Genomic DNA, 18,265 nt, shown 5'->3' on the forward strand with positions numbered 1-18,265 from the left:
CAACAGTAATGTGTGTAAAAAAAAAAGTTTGAAATTTATTTGTTTTGTGGTTGAATCTAGTATTTTATTGGCCCTCTGATCTATTTGTCAAAAATGAAAATATAAATTTTGCTAGAACTTTCTACAATGTTATGTTGGTAGTCTCTGCGCTGTACGCCTCCATCCTCAGTATTGAATCTGGAAGAACGCGAATTTCGGGATAAGACAGTGAGTGGATGGTGATGGGACTCCTGTCATCTAATACGGCCCAAAAACGTGAATGTTAAGCGCAAGTCACAAATTGTTCTTTTAACTTTAGTAATGTCTTCACTGAGATACAATTAACGACAGATTTTTTTGAAGGGGCTGTCAGACTTGATACATTTTCTTTCATCGGTGACATTTTAGCTATCCGAAGCTTTCTGGGGTCAACGTTTCGTAAACTTTGTCCGTACACCAAGAGATGTCCAGCACACCCACCAACACACACATGCACTACATTATTTGTACAGTCCATGCATACAAACTAATGTCACGAGCCACTTGGCTGCAGGGGTGTACAACCTCTTAAAATAAATAAAAAATAAAATTGTTAAAACATCCGTTTCCGTTCTATGATGTTCAGTCACTCTGTTAACGCTTTACGTAAGTTACGAACCTCCTAATAAACACTCACAATGTATTGAACATTAATTTGTTATTCATTAATTTACTCAATTTACTCCTGAATTAAAAAAATACAAAAATAAAGAAAACACGTTAGTTTTCTTTTACTTTGAAAGAAACGTCAAATTATATGGGCTTATCTCTTGATAATAACTCTCCCACCTACAGAGTTGTCTTTCTCCAATGTCTTAAAAATTCCCAGTTTTAATAATCGAAATCTCACTCACATTTCATGTTTATTTACATACAAATATACTTTAAAAATTTGTATATATTTCAAGCGTAAAATTTTAGCAAAGGAACGCGTGTTAATATAAATAGGCCTATTAAAAGCCAAATTATGTACGTCTTACTGAACAGTTGGACACAAAGAAGTAGAGGAATTTTTAAGTTCTTCTGTTAAGACAAAAGTCAATTATTGCAAAACGGTTTCTATGCTTCTTCACACTTGATCTTCTTACTATTAATCGTGAATAGGAGGCAAGTTGTCTTCTAATAATGTATTTCCCCAGGAATATGAGAAATAAAGTACATTTGTAATACATTTTTGATGTTGATATAATGTATAACGTTTCAGGTAACATTTAAAGTAAAAAAAACTTTGTAAGTTATGAAGCAATAGCAAGCCATCCATTCTCCGTAATATTTATAGATTTAAAGAAATGGTCAGCGATGTTCAAAAGTTTATAAATGAATGTAATTTTATTCCATGATTCCCTTATGTGAACCCACAAGTGCATTTATTCATTCTCGTAATAGACCCCGTTGATCCATTTTTTTTCGTTTTCCGGTGGCACAGGGTGATACTGAAACTTCATTTATTTTGTAACGTTATCAGACTTGTGTGATGGACGCTAGAAAATTATGGAGCCGGTGTCAGAGACAATGATTTTTTTAGAAATTTCTTACACAGGGAAGAAAGGACGTGCCTTAGCAACATACGAAGAAGAAAATTACAACATTCGCTGCTGTTTATTTATATATTTGTTCTTGCTGTTTGTGCACGATTCCTTGTCCACTATTAAATTCAAATCACAATCAAACAGTGAGGTCGAACCAGTGAATAAAATGTGGCATATAAAATGGAAGGATAGGTTTCATTCTGGAATTTGATTATAGGGTCTGACAGAAGTAACAGAGTTACTTTCTTCAAATGGCCGTGCCAAATCCGACATTTGAATCCTTGTTCCTTACATTTTTACACACAAAAGAGACAGCATTGCCCAAGTAAAGAATATTAAACAAAGTCATTGAAATTTCGCTGTCTCCTTACATTAATCAACAATTTTATATGTGGATGATTCTTCTGTAAATAAACGCCTCAATTTCATCTTATAATTAAATCAATAAACCAAGTTCCCCCTCTTTAATACACATTCATCACTTTCTCTTCATTTCTCTCTCTAGTTTATTAACGCTGTTCCTATTTAACTCTTTGCTAAATGCCCAAGTTGACTTCTGTCTAAATAACTTTCTTTACCTCTTCTCTTAATTTCCAGGCATAGAATTTATCAAAGTACAATGCCAGGAACCACCACCTTTAATATAATAGTACAAGTTACTTACGGCTGTAAGAAGGTGGCAGCACTGCATGTGAAGTTGCGTGCACACAATGACATAATGAGTGGCAACAACCACCGCTAAGTTACCCCGCCTTCCATAACTCCTCAACCCAAACTCGAAAACGTCATTTTCCTCCCCCCTTATAATCCGGTTAAAGGAATCGTAGTTTTTTGTGTCTAAGTCGTATCATATTCACTCTACATTAAAACTATTTAAGTCACTGTGGTAACTATATATACCACCTTCTATAACCGCCAGTAACTGTTTTAACCACATCATGTATAATGGTTTTCGTATGATTCTCAGCATATACAGCGATCATTTCTCTAAACAACCTTAATATTAATTATTCTGTATAATAGTGATGGTCTAATCCTTCGTGGCGGAAGTCTTGTTAGGGCAAAGCAATGGATTTCGAAAGCCCAGATGGGCTAGTCACAGGAGAAGAAGCCCCGAGGGCAAATCCCCAGAACAGCAAGCACGAGATGCTAGACCTAAGTTAGAATGAATATTTCTGTAACGTAAGTAACATCATAGAACCGAGTACTTCTTAAGATGGCTGTCATCTGGGTTGTAGCGTCGTTTAGGAGGCAGTATGTCCTCTGAAACGTTGGTTAACATCGACCAGACTACACAGCGCAACAACCCAGAAGACAGCAATCTTGGTACTCACCGCTGTGAAAACCTTAAATCTTACATACTTAGTTAGCATGCTCGGGAAGTCCGTGGTGTTAAGGAGACACAGGCCTAAACCTAGGTTAAGAGATATTTCGTAAGACCTATTTCATATAAGTTCAACAAAAGTGCTGACATAATGTCTACGATTACCTTAAAATTAGTGCTGCATCGCAAATGTTGAATGGCGTCTGTGTTTTATTTCCATAAGTAATAATTGATTCAATAACTTCAATGACAGACACACAGATTCACACCTCAGGTAATTTTTTGAATTCTATAGATAAACAAAATAATAAATTGTTCAAAACATATTAACGGTATTACCTTTCTGTTTCTTTTTACTAATACTAGAACATTGTTTTGTTAGAAATTAGGAAATTTCTTTATAACTTATTATAAGCCTATCGTACTTTCAAGTTGTATTTTATAAGTAAAGAAAGAACAGGTAATGCCTACATAACTGTAAATCGCTTCGTTGTTGTAATGGTTATTTTCAAGTGCCTTAATTAGGTGCAGTTACAAGGAAATGTCGAGAAAATAAACTAGAACCCCAGGAACTGGTAATGAGCAGGCAATTACTGAGCCATATTTGGTAAATGGTTGTGTGTACAAAGAATAATTACGGTTTATTAATATAATTTTTAGTTTTAATAGGGATTGATAAATACTCCTTGGCATTCCGAAACCATTATGAAATAGTTTAATGGAGAATGACTTTAAAGTTACAGTAAAACTTGTGTTACAATATTTAAATATACACAAATGAGGTATAACTGAATACTTTAAAAGGGAAGTCGTATCCTTTCTGAATGCATCATTAATATTTTACAAATTGTCTGTATAAATAGCAGCGTTGTGAATTTTGCTTTAGTAATAAACTTTTAATCTATTCTGGTGACGATCTTTAGACAATATCGAACCGTGTTTAAAATTTCACATCTAGGCCGATAGTAGTTAAATTACATTTAAGTACTTACATTTCTACAAAACTTAAAATTCTTAAAGTTCTGGACATCTTCCAACCCATATTATTCATTATATTGTCGTAGTTACTTTAAATAGGAAGATAATTCTTCACCTTATACCCCGCACACAACAACAGCATGTCTCTAATTGACAGAAATTGACCCTTACAGATGCCAAAAGTGAACATATTAATACCTATATTTCACTTCTACAAACCTAAAAATTAACAATACATAAATACTCCATATTTGATACATGTTACATCGTATACGAACGTCTATAAAGCACAGTTACAAACCCTGATTAAGAATTTTGCTTTTTAAAAGAGAATTGTTTACTTTCATGTCTTTTTATGACCAATTAAGATGTTTGAGAAAGAATTATGTTAACATTACAGCTCTCAACTAAATACGAATATAGCCGCCATCGTAATCTGTACATCGGTAACGTCGTCGGTCGAAAAAAATGCACGCCAATATCGCTTTAAGCACGCGTCTCCCTCTGCGTGCCCCTACGTCACGCACATAGAATTGTGTAGCTCATATTTAGGTTATATGTTACTAAGTGCAACTCATTTTACTGAGAAAAGAGAATTTTAAATAATGTCTTCAGCAGTGTCTAAATATTATATATGAAAAATAATAAAATCCTATTTTACTGTTACACAACACGGTCTTAAGTTTTAAAAACTAAAATATATTGTATTTAAATAACGTTAAAAATGTTTATATGACGTTTGACCGAACACCTATCTTAAATATATATTTTAAATAATAAATTTTAACATTTTAGCACATAACCTCAATAAATATATGTGTTTGCAGTATCCACTTATAATACAAAACATATGTTGTAAAAAGCCTGAGATTGGCCTACGAGGTCGAAACATGTTGCTAATAAACACGAAACTGTGTTATTAATTTAAATAATAGTGTTATGTTTGACGAAACTATAAAATTATCTTGCCAGAATTTATAGGCCAGCACTGGATTTCAGTAACAAGGCGATAAATATGAAGAAGACTGTCTTCTGGGTGTTGTGTTGTGCCGTGTAGTCTGGTAGACGTTTACCGACGATATCCCTGATGGAGGCAGCCAAGGACCTCTAAAACGTCTGTAAACTTCTACCAGACAATATGGTTCAACAAAACAGAAGAAAGGCATCTATAAACTCACCCCTGTGAAAACGTAAAATTGTACAGGACGATAAATATGCAGATCTTTAGTAATAACGTCACTTGTTCTTCTCAATAACTTTGTATACGCCGTATTAAATACGAAGAAAATTACCTGTTGGACAGATGGAGACTTTAGACAATTCACCTATCTAAAAGATTTGCCGGAACCTGAAGAAAGATTTATGTTTTCCGTAAAATAAGACATTACAGCAAAAAATTGCCAAGTCATGTGCTGATAGGCAGTGCATATTTAAAGCTATTTGCGTGCGTCTAAGACAAGGCATGCATGTTTGCAGATAAATTAGACAGCGGCTCAGGTTTAATGAAACAAGTAAAAGCAGGGACATGTCTACTGAGTCAGGCGATGCCTGCTTAGTACATTGTGGGATTAGATTAAAATCTTTCTTTACAGTGGATGTTGCAGAATTAAGAAAAAATGCTAATAATTAATTATATCCATTATTTCTATATCCACTTCACCATGATCATTTAAAGTAAATCTTCTCAATGGTATCAATAAGTGAGTAAAATATTGTAGAAATTAATCATCTTCTAATTCGTGCTACATATCCCTCCCATCTAAACCTCTTGATTTAATCAACCGTAAAAAAAATTATGAAGGAAAAAATCTTGAAAATTCTCACTGAGCACTATTTTCCATTCTTCTGACATTTTCTCTCTATTTAATACAAGTATTTACTCAAGCACTACCCCGAAACACCTCATTCTGTGTTCATCCCATCATACAAAACGACAGATAAAAGAAAAGATTATGAACGAAGTTTTTGTTCGCTGAACAAAATTAGTTTCTAGTATCTTTACCTGTCTTTATAAATAATATTAAGAAACCAATTCTTCAACAAAACTGCTCCGCTTGTGCGAAAATTATCGGCAAAATAATACAATTTACAATACATTTTGTTTTTATAACAGGGTATATGAATTTAGAAACATGTAACTTCGGGAGAATGTAAACATCTCAGCTATCGTCTATACAAAGGACATCAGAGAGCGTTTAATCTGACATACTTGCTGCGCGAACATCTACGAACCTAAAAGTGCGTTGGAATTTTATCTAATAAGAAGACAGAAGATATTTGTGCAAGAAGCTGTCTGTGAGTAAAATGTAAATGGTTAAAATAATAATTGTAATTAAATCTGCAACTTAAATTCTTTTTTACAATTTTTCTAAAACCAAATTAAGTTCTTCACGCACGTTACTACTCAGACACAATAGCCCTATTAAACTTCAGAGAACAATGACGTGATAAGATATTCATTCTAGCCATCAACAACATGTCCTCGATGAACTATTCATGAAGATCACAGTGCAGGAAGTGACAGTTATGGTACCGTACTTTTAATTATATGTCAGCTTCGTGTCGTGACAGGCTTTCTATTTTTCATACAACAGTTACTGAATTTATCATCGTGAGTTTTTGTTGTGTTGAACATTTTATGCACGTTAGGTGCATTCAATATGTTACAGTCTACAGTAGAACACTGTCCACATCTCCCGTCATCACTTGTCCATTGTGAGAGAACCCTGCATTGTAGTCGCTGTCCTGTGCCTCTCCCGTATGTTATACATAAAATGGTAGCGTTCCAAGTAATGTACAGCAAAAAATCATAACCGATAATAAAATACAGTTCTCGATCAAAAATGTAAGTAGGCGTACAGAAATTATATTAAAAAGCATATTCTAAACAGCCTTTCTGTGTTCTAATTTCATAATATGTGTGATAAATTAGTATCGACATACGAGGTCTGTTCAAAAATTATCTGACCTTAATTTTTCCCACCGAAACAAATGAAGCACGAGAGGTGTACCCCGGTGGGGGGTTGTAGGGGACCTTCGGGCGCATTCGTGAATTTTTACCCACTCACAGAGAGCGTCAGTCGCTGGCAGTCAGCCTGTGAGTGAGTGTAGTGAACGCTCGTCGGATTTTCATTTACCGCGAATCGGGTCCCTTTCAGAGGCATTTTCAGCTTGGGGAACAGCTAAAAATCACAAGGAACCATGTCGGGAGATTAGGGAGGCTGACGAACCAGAGGAATGCCTGAATCAGATGCGAAGAATGGTCGGGTGCGTTGTCGTGATGCAGCTGCCAAGTTCCCGCTGCCCACAGGTCCGGTCGTTTGCGCCGCACAGCATCACGAAGGCGACGGATGACCTCGTCCGCAAGCTCTCGGACGGTGACACGACGGTCCAAAGTCGCTCTCCACCGACGTGCAGCCATCTCTGAAGCGGTTGTACCACTCCTTAATTCGTGTGATGCTCATGGCATCGTCGCCGATAGCCTCCCGAATCTTCCGAATGGTTTCCACTTGGATATCGAAAAGCTTTTGACAAAATTTGATGCAATACCGCTGCTGAAGTCGTTCGGTCATTTCGCGGTAAATGAAAATCCGACGGGCGTTCACTACACACACTCACTCACAGGCTGACTGCCAGCGACTGACTCTCTCTGCGAGTGGGTAAAAATTCACGAATGCGCCCGAAGATCCCCTACAACCCCCCACAGGAGGACACCTCCCGTGCTCCATTTGTTTCCGTGGGAAAAATTAAGGTCCGATACTTTTATTCCAAATTTTACAGAGAAAATAGTCATATTACGAGAATTAAGACAATAACTGAGGTCTGTGTAATTTTCACGACAGCGAGCAAAAACATAGCCTTATTATGGGTCGTAGAGCTTGTAGCCTAGTAGAAGTTTACCGACGTTACAGATGTACCTGATGCCTCCATCAGAAGGCCAGTCACGGTGCTACAACCCAGAAAATGGTCACCTTCTGTAAAACACTGTTTCTGAGCTATTTTATGATTTGATTATAAAAGAATTAATGAACAACATTTTTAAACTTGGTGTTACGTGAAAGCTAGTTTAGTTTCTGCAAGAATAAATGTATCTGATGTATTTTGTATTCAAAGTGGTAGAAAAATACATTACCAAGCTCCACTACTCTTGTTAACTTTCAATAGAATCAGGTTCAATTGAAACTGAATGGAAGAGATTAATTATTAAATGGTCTGAGCAGTTTATTTTAGTTTATTAGATGTATACACAAATACTAGAAATTTAAATGAGGAACAGCTTTAGACGGTAGCAAGACTTGTTCTACAAACACGCAGAATAAAGGAAGTATATGGACATGTCTCCCATTCCCAGAACAGGGCAAGCGAAGAGGCTGTGAATTGTCTGAGAATGTGGCAAATTTCAGGGGTTGATTTGAATGACATTGACAGACCTATATGGTGATTAATCTAAGATCGACTGTAAATCCAGTCAGTTCACAGTATTTTATCACCTGGTATAGTGGAATGAAAAAAGTCAGCTTACTGGGATATGAAGAGCTGAGTAACAAGCGTCCAGTATTAGAGAAAATTGCATAATTAGAAGCTGTTTGTTAACTTTGTGTAGTTGCAGATTTAAGAAAAGTGATGTAGCCCGAACTGAGTATGCACAGAAAATAACCAACTTCTGTTTAAATTAAAATAACAACACTGCATTAACGGCTGATGTTATCCGCAAAGTTGGTATACGTGTACTATTCGAAATCATTACGATATAAGTGTTGAGCTATTGTAAAATCTAATATGGTTAGAAGTTACCGGCTTCTAAAATGGTCTCGTCTCTTCAGATTTTACAGCCAAAATTCTGTATACATTTTTTAACTCTCCCGTTCATGCTACATGTTTCACCCATGTTATCCTCATTGATTTTATTATGTTTCTAATATCCGATTGAAGCACAAATTATAAAGTGCTTCACTCGTGTGAGCTTTCCTCTAGGTTTCTGTTCACTCCTCTTTTCTCAAAGCACTGAATCTGTTCTTCCTTCAGGGCGAGAAACCAAGTTTCACACCCATACAATACAAGCGGTACAAGAATGCACTTGCCCATTTTAACCTTTGTGTTCGTAGACTAGAGAGCACTCTTCACACGAATTTAATATACTACATTTTCTCGCTAAATTACATTTTTTATGTGTTGTCCTCGTTCGAAAACATTTAAACTCTTGTCACATTTCCGAAGGATGGTCCAAGCTTCCGGAAAAGTAGGCTTCATTACTAACGGTTCAGTCCACGAAGTTGCTACTTGCCTTAAAGAGTAACTCTCCTTGCAGACTTGCCCGCGTAGCTCAGGGATAGTATGAAACTGTCATCGTTTCAAAGAATGCAAACCATAAATCTGCTTACTGTCGATCACCTGACAGTTTCCTTTATTAAATTACAGGTCGTGAACCGCGGGTATTCTGCACACAAACACACTCTTGAGAAACACAGAATTAAAATCCTTATCCAGGCAATAAATAATGTAACGATTTTGCATGATAGTTCCATAAATCTCTGGAAATTACTTCAGCACAGTGAATTCGGTTTTTGTATCGTAATAACCCATAGGACAACAACTTCAGTTTCTACGGCCGTAACATTTTCGAGACCCACAAATCTGTATGTATTTTGTAACTGACAAATACTCAGGCTGAAGTTGTGTGTTATTATCTATTCTTACAAAGCAAAGCAAACAAACTGCAGCAGAGAGTAACTGGTAAATAACATTCTACATGTCCTGCCGAATTCTTCGTCCTCGTTTCGATCCTCCAATTTGCCTCTTACAACTCTAATTATTGTTTATAACTTCAGTTTAACCTCTCGGTGTCGCCGAGAGGTCACTGCACTTCCTTTCCATTTTGTGTCAACTCGGTTCAACTATCGACTCACGCACTGTTCGAGGCTTGCCGTCGTATTCTTTAGACACTCCTATTGAGTGTTACAATAATTATCTGAAACAGGCTACGGATGCTTCCTCAGCCATTATTTCTAATTAGTGTTAGACTTTTTATATCCTAGTCAATGCTACAGACTGAGTCAGACGTGTTTAACTTCCGTTGTGTGAAACTGTAGAAGACCTCAAACTGAAAATTGATAAATTATTATGCAGAAATGTACTTTGAACAGAATAAATTACAGGATAGAACGAAACTCTATAATATCGCCTTCAATTTTAACATTAAATTAACGGAAAAGGATGTTAGTGTCATCTGGAAATTACTGGAATGTCACTGGGGATGAATCAGAAAACAATATCAGGCATTACATCCATTTCATTTCATCATCTGTGACAGTAACAGTACAAGGGAAGTCTCGGTTCTGCTTTAATTTAATTTTCTTCTACGCCCAAGTAAAAGAAATGTTTCTTTTCAGTTCAATGTAATCGAGCGGTTTTATATTTAACAAGGGTCTCTTCCCCAGGTCGTTTCGCTTGCCAATCCTGTCGGTTGACTCCATAATTCCCTTCCGTACCTTCCAGGGCTTCCCTTTTCATCCCGTTTTTTGTGGATTTATGGAAGATAAATCAGACAAAAGAATAACAATTATAAACAGGTCGTAATTTAATAAAGTCTTCTCGGGCTATCAGCCGTGTTAGTTGGTGATCAATCACCGACGTTTCGAGGACCATATCTCTCCTCGAAACGTCGGAGATTGATCAACTAACACGGTTCATACCCCGAGAAGACTTTATTTATGAAAGCCGCCGTGAAATCTTCACATCATAGGTCGTAATTTCTCTGATTTAAATGCTAATGTACCACAGCACTTCTCATGTTTTCCCGATTGCAAAATTCTCATGTTCATCGAACACATTTTCTCCAGCATATCCAGTAATTTGTCCTTGTCATTGAGTAGTTCGCCGGCGTTCTGAGCTTCATATATATTAGTCACACGTCAAGAAGGCAGAACCCGTTCTGCGTTACATTTCATTGTATTGTACTGTACTGCATCGCGTTGTATTTGCTGAACTCCGTGATTATAACGGAGCCTCTAGACTTAGTTCTTGGTTCTACCACGCTGCTTTGACGCCTTTATTCTGCAGTTTTAATAATTAAATAGCAGTCGCTCCTAACTTAATCGCAGACAGCACAATGGCGTTTTTATTTAATTATTGGTAAAGCCAAATAACGGCAGATTCAGGTAATACCACTGTTTTTAGTAGAGCCACCTGCCGGTAGACGCTTTGTGTTAGCACAATGTCATGCTGTGTGATAACTTTCTTGCTTTGCAGAGAGAAAAGCGAGGCCTCGCTGATAACTAACAATCTCTGCAAGTCTCGTGAGGACTTAGCTGCAACAGTAGTATCAGGACCTGAAGTATTAGTTAGTTAGTTAGTTATAGTTAGTTAGCAAGCAGCCTTCAGACTCCTATTACAAAGCCAAATAAATTACTGCGAAAAAAGGCGCACATTTGGACCCAACCATGTATTAAGACTGGCAGAGCATGAAGTGATGATGTAATATTTTGTAAATAAAAGAAGAATAGAACATTACATCTTGAAATACAGCTGAGGTAGAATGCGATGCTCAGCTGTCGTCGTTTACAGGAGTGTAACGTCTCTATAGCAACCATTGTTGTTACGATGCGTGACAGAAACAGAAGACGGGGACAATGCGTAGCCATCACAGGTGAAAAGTGATTCGAGTCAGTTTAGGGCGTCATCCTGCTATTTAATCTATTTCCAGAATTACGATGGGGGATATGTTTTAATATTTCACGGCAAGAAGAAATTACACTTTTAGGAACAGGTGTTTGGAGTGGCATGCATTGGACATACGAGGTCAGTTCAAAAAGTATCGGACCTTAATTTTTCCCATGGAAACAAATGAAACACGGGAGGTGTCCTCCGGTGGGGGGCTGTAGGGGACCTTGATGCGCATTCGTGAATTTTTTCCCGCTCGCAGAAAGTGTCAGTCGCTGGCAGTCAGACTGTGAGTGAGTGAGTGTAATGAACGCTCGTCGGATTTTCATTTACCGCGAAATGAAAGGAACGACTTGAGCAGCGGTATTGCATCAAATTTTGTCAAAAGCTTTACGATATCCAAGTGGAAACCATTCAGAAGATTCGGGTGGCTTTCGGCGACGATGCCATGAGCATCACACGAACCAGAGGAATGCCTGAATCAGATGCGAAGAATGGGCTGGTGCGTTGTCGTGATGCAGCTGCCAAGTTCCCGCTGCCCACAGGTCCGGTCGTTTGCTCCGCACAGCATCACGAAGGCGACGGATGACCTCGTCCGCAAGCTCTCGGACGGTGACACGACGGTCCAAAGTCGCTCTCCACCGACGTGCAGCCATCTTTGAAGCGGTTGTACCACTCCTTAATTCGTGTGATGCTCATGGCATCGTCGCCGAGAGCCTCCCGAATCTTCCGAATGGTTTCCACTTGGGTATCGCCAAGCTTTTGACAAAATTTGATGTAATACCGCTGCTGAAGTCGTTCGGTCATTTCGCGGTAAATGAAAATCAGACGGGCGTTCACTACAGTCATTCACTCACAGGCTGACTGCCAGCGACTGACGCTCTCTGCGAGTGGGTAAAAATTCACGAATGCGCATCAAGGTCCCCTACAACCCCCCACCGGAGGACACCTCCCGTGCTTCATTTGTTTCCGTGGGGAAAATTAAGGTCCGATACCTTTTGAACAGACCTCGCAGTAGTGACTCAGAGTTCTGATGATGGAGGCAAAAAACACTTATGAAGCGTTGATAAAATTCTTCCAGGCTATGCGACACAACATTCCAGAAGACAGTCATATTTTTACTCGACTTCGTGAGAACCTATATCCCACATGCAAATTCTCTAAACAGTGTCAAAATACGTTCTTTAAGATACAATTTGGTACCCTCCGATCCACGCCCAGGACTCTAAACTGTTGCCTTAACATCAGGAATTTAATGCTGTTCTGTAATTAATTTGCTTGCCTAAGCAATGAGTAGAAACACGTCAGACCTCAATACACACAACAGAATCAGATACGCAGTTTACAACGATTTCTAATCGGATGGATGGCCACTTCCTTCGAAATCTGCATTCCGCATGTTTCAAACCGCAATTTAGTGCCAGACGACATGTATAACAATAAAACTTATAGGTGGAATCTTTGACTTTGTCCATCGCATGTATTTCAATAAATGAGCAACGTTTCCGAAAGCTGGATCTTATTTCGTCTTCGGGTGAAAGGAGGACAGAAATCTTGCCTGCCTGACCCACTGGTTAAGCTAGTCTCAGACCTTGCCAAACTAAGTCAACCAGAGGGCCCACAGCTTGGGTTTCTGTCCCCACCTTTTACCTGAATACGGAAGAAGATCCAGGCTCCGAAACGTTTTGATTTTATTAAAATATACGCTGTGGACAAAGTCCAGAATACCGCTTTTACAGGTTACAAAGCAACGTCGTCAGAAACCTTCAGACTTTGTGCATCACCAAAACAATTTTACATTTCAGAAATGCTAGGACTGGCTGCTCTACAATTGTTCCTTTCGACAGCCTCAAGTTATACTCATTTATATATTAATGTGGAGTAACAGTAAAATACATTAATAATAAATCGAGTTCTGACACGTAAAATACTATGGAGTTCAATAATTCTACGTAATAAAGAAACCACAAAAGCGATGCATAACTTACTGGTATTTAGGATGACATGAAGTAAACTGCGTAATTATATGATCTGAAGCGGTTGCGGCCTGTTGTCCCTTCCGTTGTCTGCATTGGACACCCTGCGTCTTTCTGTCTGTCACAAACTTCTACGTCTTACAGAACTGAGCGACTTGCAACGACAGCGAGTACACAAACATGTTTGCGGGTGGGGAGTTCATAGGAAATCAGGTTTTGTCAATGCAGCCTAATTCTGTGAGCGATGTAAACAGGGTGAAATTGGGAACATGTGCCCTATTATCGTAGGCGTACACATGTTTCGTGTATCGGTATTTAATTTTGAATAATTTAATGGAACACATCAGCTTTTGATCTACAATCATGATGTTGGATAAAACAATAAATATCACAAATGAAACATAGAAGTTCTGTTACTTTTTAGTAAGGAAATTCATCTGGAAGTAAATGTAGGAATTATAGGTTTATGTGCATGTTCTTATGTCGTCGAAAATGTAGCGAAGATTAGATATTTGGAAGCGACTTTAACAACTCAACGTCGTATTCACGAAGAAATTAAATGCAGGATAAATTCGTCTTTTCGATTACTATCTAAAGACACGATGTGTAGAACATACGAGATTACAATTTTCTCTGTTGTTTTGTACGAATGTGGAACTTGGTCTACTTCATTAAGGTGAAAATACAGATTGAAGGATTTTGAGAATGAGGTGCTGTAAGCGCATGGAGGGGGAAACGTCATGTCAGATCCAAAATTTTCGCAACGGTTAGAGGTCGACTTTGCCCTTCGTAATTGTACTACTCACCGAATATTATAAGGATAGCCAAATCAATGGTACGAAAAACGCGTGAAGAAAATTATAAATACGTGTAAAATTATAATTGAAAATCTCGGAGGGAAGACGCCTATTGCAAGACCTAAGAGTAGATGTAAGGAAAATATTAGGTGGATATTAAGAAAAGAGGTGGGAGGGATCATACTAAATTAACGTGATTCACAATAGAGGTCGATTGTAGGCTGAAACGGGCTGTGCTTCAAGGAATTAGTTATACCTCATGGGACTGGTTGTATATTTGTTTCTATATTTCCTTTGTAACTCCTTGCGCCTACATTTACGTCACATGGACAAGTGTTGTATGAGACCTTTATATAAAATTTATGTTTGGAATATATCACATCAATAAGAAATGAGCTCGCCCTACAATTTTTAGGTTAGACTTTAAGTACGAAATTTAACAGAAATATTTCCATTACTTTCGTTCAGACTGACTGACTGTCATTATGTGTTTATTTTATATAATCTACTCTATTTAAAAAGTGTTTATATTTTTGCTCAAATAACTTGCCCTTGTGGTGGGGTAAACCTGTACAAACTCACACATTACCCTGTCGGCATTGGTAAACACCCAGTGTAAGTTCACATGACTTGCATTCTCTCGTAAGCAACCATATTATACTTTTCACTGCACACACAATATTGCATATATGCATTACTTTAGTTACTAAGACTATATAGCAGTGTCGTCTTTGGGGAGCTGATAGTGGCACATCTAGTCAAAGAAATTTCCCACCTTTTGTGGACCCAGAGGTTTTCACTCTGGTGCTTTTTCGACGACTTCAAACCATCATTATAAACTTTAGAGACACAAATTTATGAACTCCCGTCTGTATTAGTAAACAGCAATTGTAAACTTGTATAAGAAAACTCAAAGGCAGTGGTAAAAGCCTGATAGGCCCTTCTTACCTTTCGGTGAATTGCAGGCAGCTCTTTGTATCCCGAAATAAGTGTCGTTGTCGCAGCAATGTCGCCTTCTTGTAATTATTTTATGAAAATAGTAACTTTGAAGCAGACTGGTCTTGGAAACAATAACGAACAGGAACCTGAAAGAAGTTTCAGTTACTAAGAATAATTTAAAGTGAAGAACGAAACGGGTCATTAACATATAAACAATAATCTCCATTACAGTTGGAGGTGGGCAGAAAGAAAGTAGGTGGGACACTTTAAGAACACTAAATTGCTGTATAATGAATTAGTGTATTTTCCCCAGTCAAGTTCTCCGTAAGCTTCATTATTTAAATAGTGGTTCATATTGGGAGGTTCCATTTATGGACCCAGGGTCTACAGTGAATACTGAGAGGCGTGGTTTTCTTTTTTTGTTAAGTGGCAAGTTCCTGTGAGGAATTCTCTGATGAAGTTATTGTTCAGTCTAAATATATAATTATCTCGCTTAAAATTTAAGATGAAGTTAACGTTATAATTATTAAACAAATAACATCGATAGATCATTTTTCTTTTAACTGAAAGAATTTGGTTGTAATTTCATCACATAATTTGTTTGTTTTGTATGGATTTCAACTTATGAGTTAATTATTGGTTTTAAAATTTTCTATGTATAAGCCTACTTGATTTTGTTGCTATATTTGCTTGAAGAATAGAGGTATTCCCCCACATTCGCGTCATTATATTCCATTGTGCATCGGGCTCCTTCTTAGCACCTTACCCACTCGCTACATCACATTACACTTCAGTCCTTGTCTTCCGATTTTACGGACAAAATCTCATGAAAATCGATCTTTAGCAAAGAATTTCGTTTGCAATTGTCTCTTACTTACGACCCCCAAAAGAAAGTTAAGTGATGTTGCCAATATAAGGAGAATTGTCGAAACTATGAAGAGAGAAAATAATAAGACACATAGGTTATGATGTTTATATAGGCCTTTATTATTAATTTATCCCAGTTCGTGGTCTTATTCGTGACAATCTTATATCACAGGTCTCACAAATACCGAAACATAGCCGAAATGTATTTTGTTACATTTTATGGATAGTTCTGCTGTAGATTGTACTTAATGTTTCGTTGTGTCTGGAATGTTGTGATTTATTTCCTCATCGATCAGTTCTCTATGTAGCTCCTACTGCATATTTGTTTTCTATATTATTCATTTTATTTAACGACGCTGTCAGTAGCACAGATTACATAGACTGTAATTGTAAGGAAAATAATAAGGAATTAATTGTAAAGTATACGGAAGGATTTGGTCGTGGCCTAACTGAATGTAATATCCCAGTAATTGCCTGTAGGAACTGTCAGGATATCCAGTCTCTGGGCCGAGATCTCAACCCGGGATTTCTCGAATTAAGAAGAGGACAGAAATTATACACTCGACAGAGAAGTTCGGTGTTATATTATCATTGATTAAAAGTGTTATTCTGCGAAACAAGTGCTGTACGTGTTTAACTGTATTGTGACTACAGAAAGGTGTTCCGCCCTGTCTCAGCCTCCCTTAATCTGAATATAATGACACCGAAAAAGCGCGTTGTCAACGTCCCATTACGTCAGCTCGTATAGTCACACTGCAAATGCTTCGCTTACAATACAACTGTCTCTTATACTTAACACGAAGAGGTGAGGACTTAAGTATAGACTAGTCTAAGTAGGGCCCAACCAGCCTGTGTATTCTTGCGTGACTAGGACTTTCTTCAAGTAAACTTAACTGAAATTACACAATTATTTTAAATTGTAGTCTTCTGGGTTATGTCAATGTGCCGTCTTTTATGTGATCACAACGGCCCAGAAGAATCTTCTGTTTTTATTTTCAGGGCAGATAAATGTACAATGCTATATTATTTTTCAACGCAGAACATCATAGTCTGAACTCTCAAACACAGAAACTGTCAAATATTATGAATGAAGTTGCTTAATTTTATATCGGCTATCTTTAAAAATTACAGTTAATAGTTGTTTATTTCTTCAAGGGAAAATATTTGAACCGAAAAGGCAATCATGTACTTGTGAATACAGTTTCATTCCCTATTTGACTGACCAAGACCACTTACCACTGATTCGTTACCGAAGAAAATGCTAAAACCTGTTATCATCATGAGATTTATTGAAGGGCATTTGTTCGTTTCATTCATTTGATTTTTGAATGTATGTGGGCGTGGCCTTTGCAACGCTATTGAATTAATAACACACCTGTCACGTGTTCTCACATAACTGGTTTAATTCGTAAATAATATGATTACAAGAGGAAGAACATTGCTCCTGATATTATGCAATTTCTACGGTCTGAAGCTTTGGTTTACATCTCGGTTAACTACAGATTGTCCGATTACGTCTAACCTTACTCTTTCTTATAACCACTTCGTTATTTCCTTAGCATTCACAACGGGTCTATGTAATTCACGGATGAGCTCTCTCTCTCTCCCCCCCCCCCCTTTCCATAATTTGTTTTCAGCAGGCAATTGAGTAACACAGGCACATCGCCGATACAAGAAATTAATGTCCAACTGATGGCATTATGTACACGGTCATTTATATTACAATGACATGGTACACACATTCACAAGAGTGAAAGTTATACCAACAGGAAAAAATGAGTAAGGCAGGGAGCTGAGCCTGCACCGACGACCAGTTCCGGGGCTAAACCATTTGGTCCCTCTATCCATGGGCGACCTAGGTCTCGTTTTCCGTCAGATTTATAAAATGAAGCATCATGTTAATATCGAAGAGGTACATTATACGCTCACTGCATGCTCGTTCAGTCTTTTTGTGTTTCGCCTTCAACTTTTCTTCAATATTAACTGATCCGATTTGTCAACTAAAGTTTTCGTTTTATCTCCTCTTCACACCGTATACGGATCCCAAAAAACTCACTTTTGCAGCTTTCAAGCTATTCTTATCTTCTGTTTCTAACACCCATTCTTCGCATCTATTTCAATACCAGACTCAGTCATTATATTACAAACGTTTAACTTTCATCCTCGCTTTATCCCCGA

At 37.6% G+C, this 18,265-nt stretch overlaps 1 protein-coding gene and 1 long non-coding RNA gene across 2 annotated transcripts in view; one reads left to right on the forward strand and one right to left on the reverse strand.

The window, feature by feature from the left end:
* The window catches only part of LOC110840949 (uncharacterized), a 157,013-nt gene that overhangs the window by 36,243 nt on the left and 102,505 nt on the right, over positions 1 to 18,265 (forward strand). The gene's annotated exons all lie outside the window — the stretch shown is intronic.
* Positions 1,612 to 13,659, reverse strand: LOC110835285 (uncharacterized). The gene is made up of 2 exons (XR_002544852.2): positions 13,497 to 13,659; positions 1,612 to 2,702 (listed from the first exon to the last, which is right to left on the reverse strand). It is a non-coding gene; the product is annotated as an uncharacterized LOC110835285 (long non-coding RNA).

Source organism: Zootermopsis nevadensis, unplaced genomic scaffold, assembly GCF_977971745.1.
Source record: "Zootermopsis nevadensis isolate Lab colony 2312 unplaced genomic scaffold, Znev_1.0 Znev_ptg000019l, whole genome shotgun sequence".
Classification (NCBI taxonomy): domain Eukaryota; kingdom Metazoa; phylum Arthropoda; class Insecta; order Blattodea; family Termopsidae; genus Zootermopsis; species Zootermopsis nevadensis.